This window comes from Cryptotermes secundus, unplaced genomic scaffold (genome assembly GCF_002891405.2).
Source record: "Cryptotermes secundus unplaced genomic scaffold, Csec_1.0 scaffold568, whole genome shotgun sequence".
In the NCBI taxonomy this organism is placed as follows: domain Eukaryota; kingdom Metazoa; phylum Arthropoda; class Insecta; order Blattodea; family Kalotermitidae; genus Cryptotermes; species Cryptotermes secundus.
This window is the reverse complement of record NW_019725423.1, coordinates 3,179,063-3,186,177: the sequence shown is the minus strand read 5'-3', so window position 1 is coordinate 3,186,177 and position 7,115 is coordinate 3,179,063. Positions and strand designations below refer to the sequence as shown.

General features: G+C 40.5%; 1 long non-coding RNA gene across 1 annotated transcript in view; it reads left to right on the top strand.

The window, feature by feature from the left end:
- LOC111863393 overlaps positions 1-7,115 on the top strand; it is a 69,044-nt gene that overhangs the window by 51,192 nt on the left and 10,737 nt on the right. Inside the window, exon 3 of the long non-coding RNA XR_002842596.1 lies at positions 2,817-2,912. This is a non-coding gene — a long non-coding RNA (uncharacterized LOC111863393). The remainder of the gene's footprint in view (positions 1-2,816; positions 2,913-7,115) is intronic.

Below are 7,115 nucleotides of genomic sequence, written 5' to 3'. Positions count from 1 at the left end.
GTAGATTTTACTGAGAGTTCGGAGTTGTATTGTTTCAGCATTAAGACGATGTAGCCTGAATTTTATTGTGACGTAACACACCACTTTGCTTACAGTAAATTTTTAAGCTTAAAATTGGTATATGAGGATGTCAGTACGTGAGTAGCTGAGGCAACTTCTCAGTTCAGTTCGTCAGCCAGTTACTGTGATGTCAGAATCTCTTTATATGCAGTTATTAATGGCAATAATACGAGTATAAGGAGGCGCAGCCACTCAGTACAATACTTGTCCCTAAATGAGGCGGTAAGGAGCCCACAGTTTCTGGGCCCTCCAGGGATTCTGAGTTCAGTACGGCTTTACAGTGTAACACTATCTCTCTTCACGCGTACAGTCTGGCGCTATAATAATAGGACTGAAATTACTTCCACTTACGAGCCTTGGGTTCGAAACTAGTAAATCATTCACTGAGTTCAAACCCGGCCATTTATCTGCATTTGTTAGGGTGTTATACTTTAACTGCGTTGTTAATTCAGACGTACACACAACATTAGAAACATAAGAAGAACGACCCCCATGTGGATGATCAGTAACACACACGAATTTAAAATATGACGTATGAGATAATAGATTTTAACAAGTTTTAAATACATAAACTTTATTATTATATAAGGACGTATACAAATTTAATATTATTTGTAAATGGGCATATAAAGGCAAGCAGTGAAATGGTTGACGGATCGATACACCTGAAGATGGCCGCATACTGCCGAAACATCTAGTGTAGAAGTGCTAAATGGGATTGTATGCACTTGAAGACTGTTAATACATACACATTATGAATATGAATCAGTGCAACAGGACGCTAAAATACAACATATTTCAGATTTGGTTCTTACACTTTGGAGTCTCAATGTGTTTTTTTTTTGGGGGGGGGGCTAACGGTATGGCCGGAATTTATAATACACAGGAGTCCCACAAAAATGGTACCACATTACGGATATGTGGAATTTTATGTTCACACAGAATCATATCTTCAGGAATGCTGAAAATCAAACGATTTCTGAGGAACATGTCTCCGTCTTCAGGGTTGAAGAATAAGCGAAGCTAGAAAGCAGCATGAACCGGGTAGCAAGAAGCCTACAATATTACATTAACTTATTCACAACGTTTCTGTCATAATCTTCTTTCCATATTAGAATTTTCTGTTTTCAATAACATTACACAAGACTAGACATTACACAGGAACATTTCCATTAGGCCGAGAGCACAAATATATTTTTGTGTATTATCTAGAGCGAGAAAATATATTCCCCCAGAATTTTGCTAGATGTTTAGATGTTTTACATCTACATTATGACCGGGGTTTGTAAGTGATGTCGTGTAAGATTTCACGGACATCCATTGAATGTTCACGGTGACGAAAAACAGAAACATAGGGACTGCATATCTGTCCTCCTTATATTTCATTATATTTACTATTTTTTCAAAGAAAGCACAAGTATTTGACCAGATGATCCTTGAATGAAGCTACACTCACATCAACGGAACGCCCTTTTGGAACTTCCAGAAATTATTGTATTAAACCATTTCGAAGAGATTTATACTTCACTAATATATCGTCTAGAATACATTAGCGAAGGCTTAATAATGTATTTTGTTACTTCAATTTAATTGCTTTCATTTTAAGAGCTAGGGTAATTCAGTCGGTGTAGCAACTGACTACGAGCTGGGCGGCCGGAGTTTGATTTCCGGGAAGGGCAAGATTTTTCTCTTCCAAGTAGGGGCCAGGCCGGTCTTGGGGCCCACCCGGCCTCCTGTCTAATGGGTATCGGAGATTCGTTCTCCGAGGGCTAAAGCGGAAGAGACGTGAAGCTAATCACTCATCTCCACGTAGTGCCAGGGTCAAGTATGTTGGAGCTATACCTTAACTCCTCCTGCATCTCCATGACATGGTGCTTAATTAATTACGGAAAGAAACTAATTTCCCTTTAATTATCTCCTGCTTAAACACAGTTGATACTCTTCAGTTATTTATCAACTGGAGCTCTTTGTAGCCAATGTGGTTTCCTCAGTAATTACTCCAGTAAGCGGTGAGAGGGGGTAATGCAGGACGTTTGAAAGTAGTTAACAGGAAAATTTCTACACGAGAATGCTTCATACAAGTTTCCAACGATTTTGATGTGAAAGGCCATTTTCCGTATTGCACCGATGCAATCGACAGCAATCACATTAAAGTGAAGCACCCTTCACAGTGAACACTGTGTTTTATAATCACAAGCTGTAACAGAAATAAATGGTACATTTATAAAACTGATCTGCGCGATAATGGAGAATAGAATGAAGTCGGTACAATAATCGCCATTGCCTTCTCATCTCACCAGACAACTTTTTCGCATTAACACGTACTGTGATGTTACGTATGTTAAATGTAGGCGCAACTTTGAATGATATGTTAAAACTTGAAAGCTATTGGTTATGGGAGGAATATGAGGATGGAAAGTGGGTGGAACTTGGGCATAGTCATGTCCAATAGTGGGCTCTGGTGTCAGTGGTGTTACATCTGCAAAAAGCTTCATGTAGGGAGAAGAAAAGTAACTAATTTCGCTTGGCAACTTCAGTGTTGAATAGTGCTAATTGGTTCTCTACTGTGCACCTTCCGGTCCGTTTGAATTTTATTAATTCGACGTTCAGCCTGGTTTTCCTCTCGACCTCTGACCCTCTGTTCCACTAACCACTGTCTTTCCAGTGTATCTTGGTTAATGCTTTGAGGTTCACTGAAACCATGCCTTGTACAGGCTATTTCAAAATGAAATTAAGACTGTACCACTGTGTTGCAGACAGTGGTGACGCCCTCAGCTGCTACAGCCACTTCTGGATGTCCCTACTGACGTCATTGCTGACCGCCTACCATATCTGCTGCTGAGACCTGTGTGGTAAGTGAATCTCTTGTCTGAACAGTCAGATTGCAAATTCGAATGTGAAATCAACTTGAAACGTGGGCTAGGGTTAGGACAGAGAATTGTAGTAGATGCTTAGCAGCAGTCGCTCTTAAATAACTAATCGAAGATCTTGGAACAGAATCGTCTTTGAGTAGTTACTCGTAATAATGAAGTTGGACGCTCTGTGTAATATTTTTCAAGTTGCAAGGGCTTCTCAGCGCAAATCCATAGCTGGAAGACCGTGTGTTGTCTGTTGTCCTGAACTTTTTATTAATTGTATGTTATTTGCATCTACATTTCATCTCTGAACGCTATTTCTCCATCCGAAATCCAAAGACGCGCCATGCTGGCTTGACGACGGACCTACATAATTCATGAATTCATTAGTTACTCTTTCAAACTTCTCATCCCCTTGCGTTAATTTGATAAGTGATGTGCTCCTTAATGTTGTGGTAATTGTAATGAGTGTTTTAAGGCATAGCAAGGCATGGAATACGTTAATTTATTTAGGTGAAATTACATGACGTTAAATTCGCTTTAACATTTCCTTTTCTGTGTTGTGTACGCATGCGCCTCTGCTGTTATACTCCCACCATTTTAGTCGTGACGTCATTATCGTCATCGCAGCAAACGTTGGCATAATCGTCGGCATCGGATATTTTCTCCGTTGCTTCGGCTTCTTCGTCAGCTATGAAATGTTCCCGAGGCTGCATTCCTCAGTTCAAGTTACTTGTGTCGGCGAAGGCGTCACTGGCCCAAGTTTCGAGTCTTCATTTCTTCCTCCGCCTACTAATACATTCGGTCTCATAGATCGATTAGTACTGTAACCGTTTTTCTTCGGTTCTGCTAGCTCCGGTAGAGCAATTCGATTCCTCTCAGGGCGTGTTGATTGGCCACGACTTGGGTGATTAGTGGGGCTTTAGGCGTAGGGAAATCACCACAACACCAATTAACTGTATGGAGTCTTTATTAAATCAGCACTAATTAAATGAAACGGCCCGTATTGGTACACTTCACAGATTCGTGGATGTAGGCCTACTTACTGTTCTGGGGACGCACACTTAATAGTTACCACAGGGCGTGTTTACGGGGATCCGAACACGTGTACCCCCGGTGAACGTAACTTTCAGAGTCCTCCTTGCCAAGCACCCTCTGAATGGTAAATACTTGCCCTGGTTACCCAAAATTCGGGCAAAGGACCTCCCATTTCAGACGATGATTGGCTGGACCGGGCAGACTGGGAGGTTGCTTATCATTCTCCTCCAATTAGGAAAGCGAATATCCACTAGTGTACAGTTTAGGGGTGAACTTTGCCATCTGCTGCGTGGCTGTCAAACTGAGATTTTGGGTTAGCAGGAAACGACGCTGCTAAATTTATGACTCCCCCTGTCAAGTTTAGAATTTCTAAAGAACTCGGCCTTGTTACGCATTAAATTAACTGATTTACGTAAGGGCAGCTGGCTTCAGGCTTGACCCAAGCCACTTGCTGCATGTCTCAAGGGGGAAAATTCCAAATTTTGAGGCGAAAGTGAGGAATTTCACAAAACCCTAACCATACACAAACATCAATTGACCTTCCCATAAACTGGACAGTTACAGTACGATTTACGTAGCTGAATATTATCTTAACGTCATAGTGTCCATGAGGGATACGGTGGCATTAGGATAAGTTAGGTTGTTAGATGATTTGATTAAGTTAGATTATATTAGATTGTTAGGTTAGGTATGTGATATTGTGACTTGTGGCCTGAGAACTAGAATAAGGGACGAGAATAACAAACATTGCTAGGAAACAGCTTCGTAAGTACGCAACAGTACCAGAGCAATCACTAAGCAACATACGTACACAACTGAGGAAGTGCTGGCAGCTGTGTTTTCTATGCGATCCACTCCAATGAGGAGTCAATTTTACGTTATATGTTAGTTCTGCTCGGAATCCAGTTACTTCGGAATTTGGAAGTCAGTTCAACTCGGAAACAAGTCGAGAATTGACAGCTGAATTTGGAATTTGACAGCTGAAAATCACTCCTGCCTGGGAGTTAGCAGCTGAAGAAAATATTGCCTGAAGCCGGCGGTCAGAATATGAGGTTGGTGTGAGGTAGTCACCACACTGTAAGGACGTGAGCTCGGAAGAAAAGGAACCTCCATCGTTGGAAGCCACTGCCAAGCAACGTGAATGAGAACAGTATTCTTTGTGTGATAGTGATTTGTCAAGTGTAGTCAAGAGCTGCAGAAGTGTCCAGTAAATCCAGTTATCAATCCAAAATCCGTATATGGTCACTATTATCACGTGACAATAATGTGTTTGAGCAATCTTTTACTTTGATTAGTTGGTTTATTTTTATATATCAGTCGTATTTTCCTACTTTTAATATTCAGATGGCTGTATGTTTTCTTGTCACAATCGAATTACATTAATTTATTTCCGCTGTTCTACCACTGACGGCCACCATCAGGTTTGTCTATGTGCTGTTGTAAGTTGGTGTGCTCTAATGTTCTCTCTTTGAGTGAAGCATTTATAAAAACTGGAATTAAAATTAATAATAAAAGTTTAAGTTGTTAGTTAAAATCCAAGATTTCGGTCGTATTATTTCAACCACAAATAATATACGATATATGGTATATAATATGGTATATTATTACTTAGAGAACACAAGGACAAACTTTAGAGTAACTGCGCCTGAGACATGTGGCAATGTGCACAACTTACATTAACTGTTAAAATTTGGAATTTAAAATTATTAATTCTACTTTAATTTTTATTTATGCTTCACTCAGCACAATGTATCAACATACAACAACATGCAGAAATACTTGACTCTAAGCGTGTGTGGTCGAAACATTTTGTACTAATATTGTAAACAATTGACTGTAATGTGACAGTGTGACAAAAATACCATGCACCCATCTGGTCATCAAACGCAAGATGCGAAAATAAGAATGAAATGTAAAATTAACAAATTAAGGAACGCAATATTCATGTCGGATGGTGTGTCTTAAGGTTCCTCAGGTTTCCGTATGTCGTGAGCCCAATTGTTCCTGCCAGTATACTGACATTGACATGTTCGTGCTTCTGTTCTTCAGTCGATAATGAAATCTATACGATTATTCACTTCTCGATTCTGGAACGTCTGCGTGGGAAATGCGTCGTTGTCCTTGTGTTCTTTTCTTTCCATTGCTCCAGCGCATGCGCTTAGGTGTTGAATATCATTTCACAATTCTGACTCTTCATCAAATATTATTACTGTGTTCAAATCATGAGGGATGTGATTGGTTGGACACGAAGCACACATGAGCAAGAAGAGAAATACATACCGTAGTTTGGTATGTAAACTTGAAGATAAGAAATAGCTTGGGCAAAAGCAGTGTAAAAGGGATAGCAATATTAGAATGATATGGTTTAAACTGAACGGGTTCAATGTAAGGTGCAACGGCTGGCTGTTGTGAATGCGGTGTTGCACCTTCGAGTTCCACCAACAACCGAGGGAAAATAAACTTTAACCAAGGTTTCGTGTGACAACGCCTCCTTTTTTATTTGATCAAGGGTGTACGTATATTGCTGATCACAGCTTCCTGAAAAAAAATGTTTTAAAAGTATTAAGAAAGAAACAGACGTGACCTATTTTAAGAGGCTAAACAAACTTTTACTTGGATCTTATAAAACTAGGATGCAGTGGCATGGACTGGATTTATCTGGCTTAAGACAGGGACCAGTGAGGACTCTTGTCAACATGGTAATGAAATTTCGAGTTCCATAAATTTTATGAAATTTTTTTAGTTACTTCGCAACTGCGGCTTGTAAAAAATAGCCCGGCTGCAAAAAATTAGTTAGTTACACCCACTTTTGCTTAGAACGACAGAGGGAAGCCACTCTGAGACTGTCTGGTTTCGGGGGTGTATTTTAGTACGGGATTTTCCGAATCCAAATCCAGGAAGCTGAATACTATACAGAGAATCCGATTAACGAAATTATCAAGTTCCTGCAACTATATATATATATATATTGTGACATGTTGACCCCTACCTCCCCAGCTGCACGTAGCGGTAACGTAGCGCTCGCGTAATAGGCGAGTAATCACCCCGCATCCTGGTAGCTATGCAACGCGCAACGCACGGTGACGTCACGAGAGGAGCCGAAGTGAGCCGAGCGGAACCGACGTTAGCCGAGTCCCCGCGACCTTGAAGCTATGCAAAGCG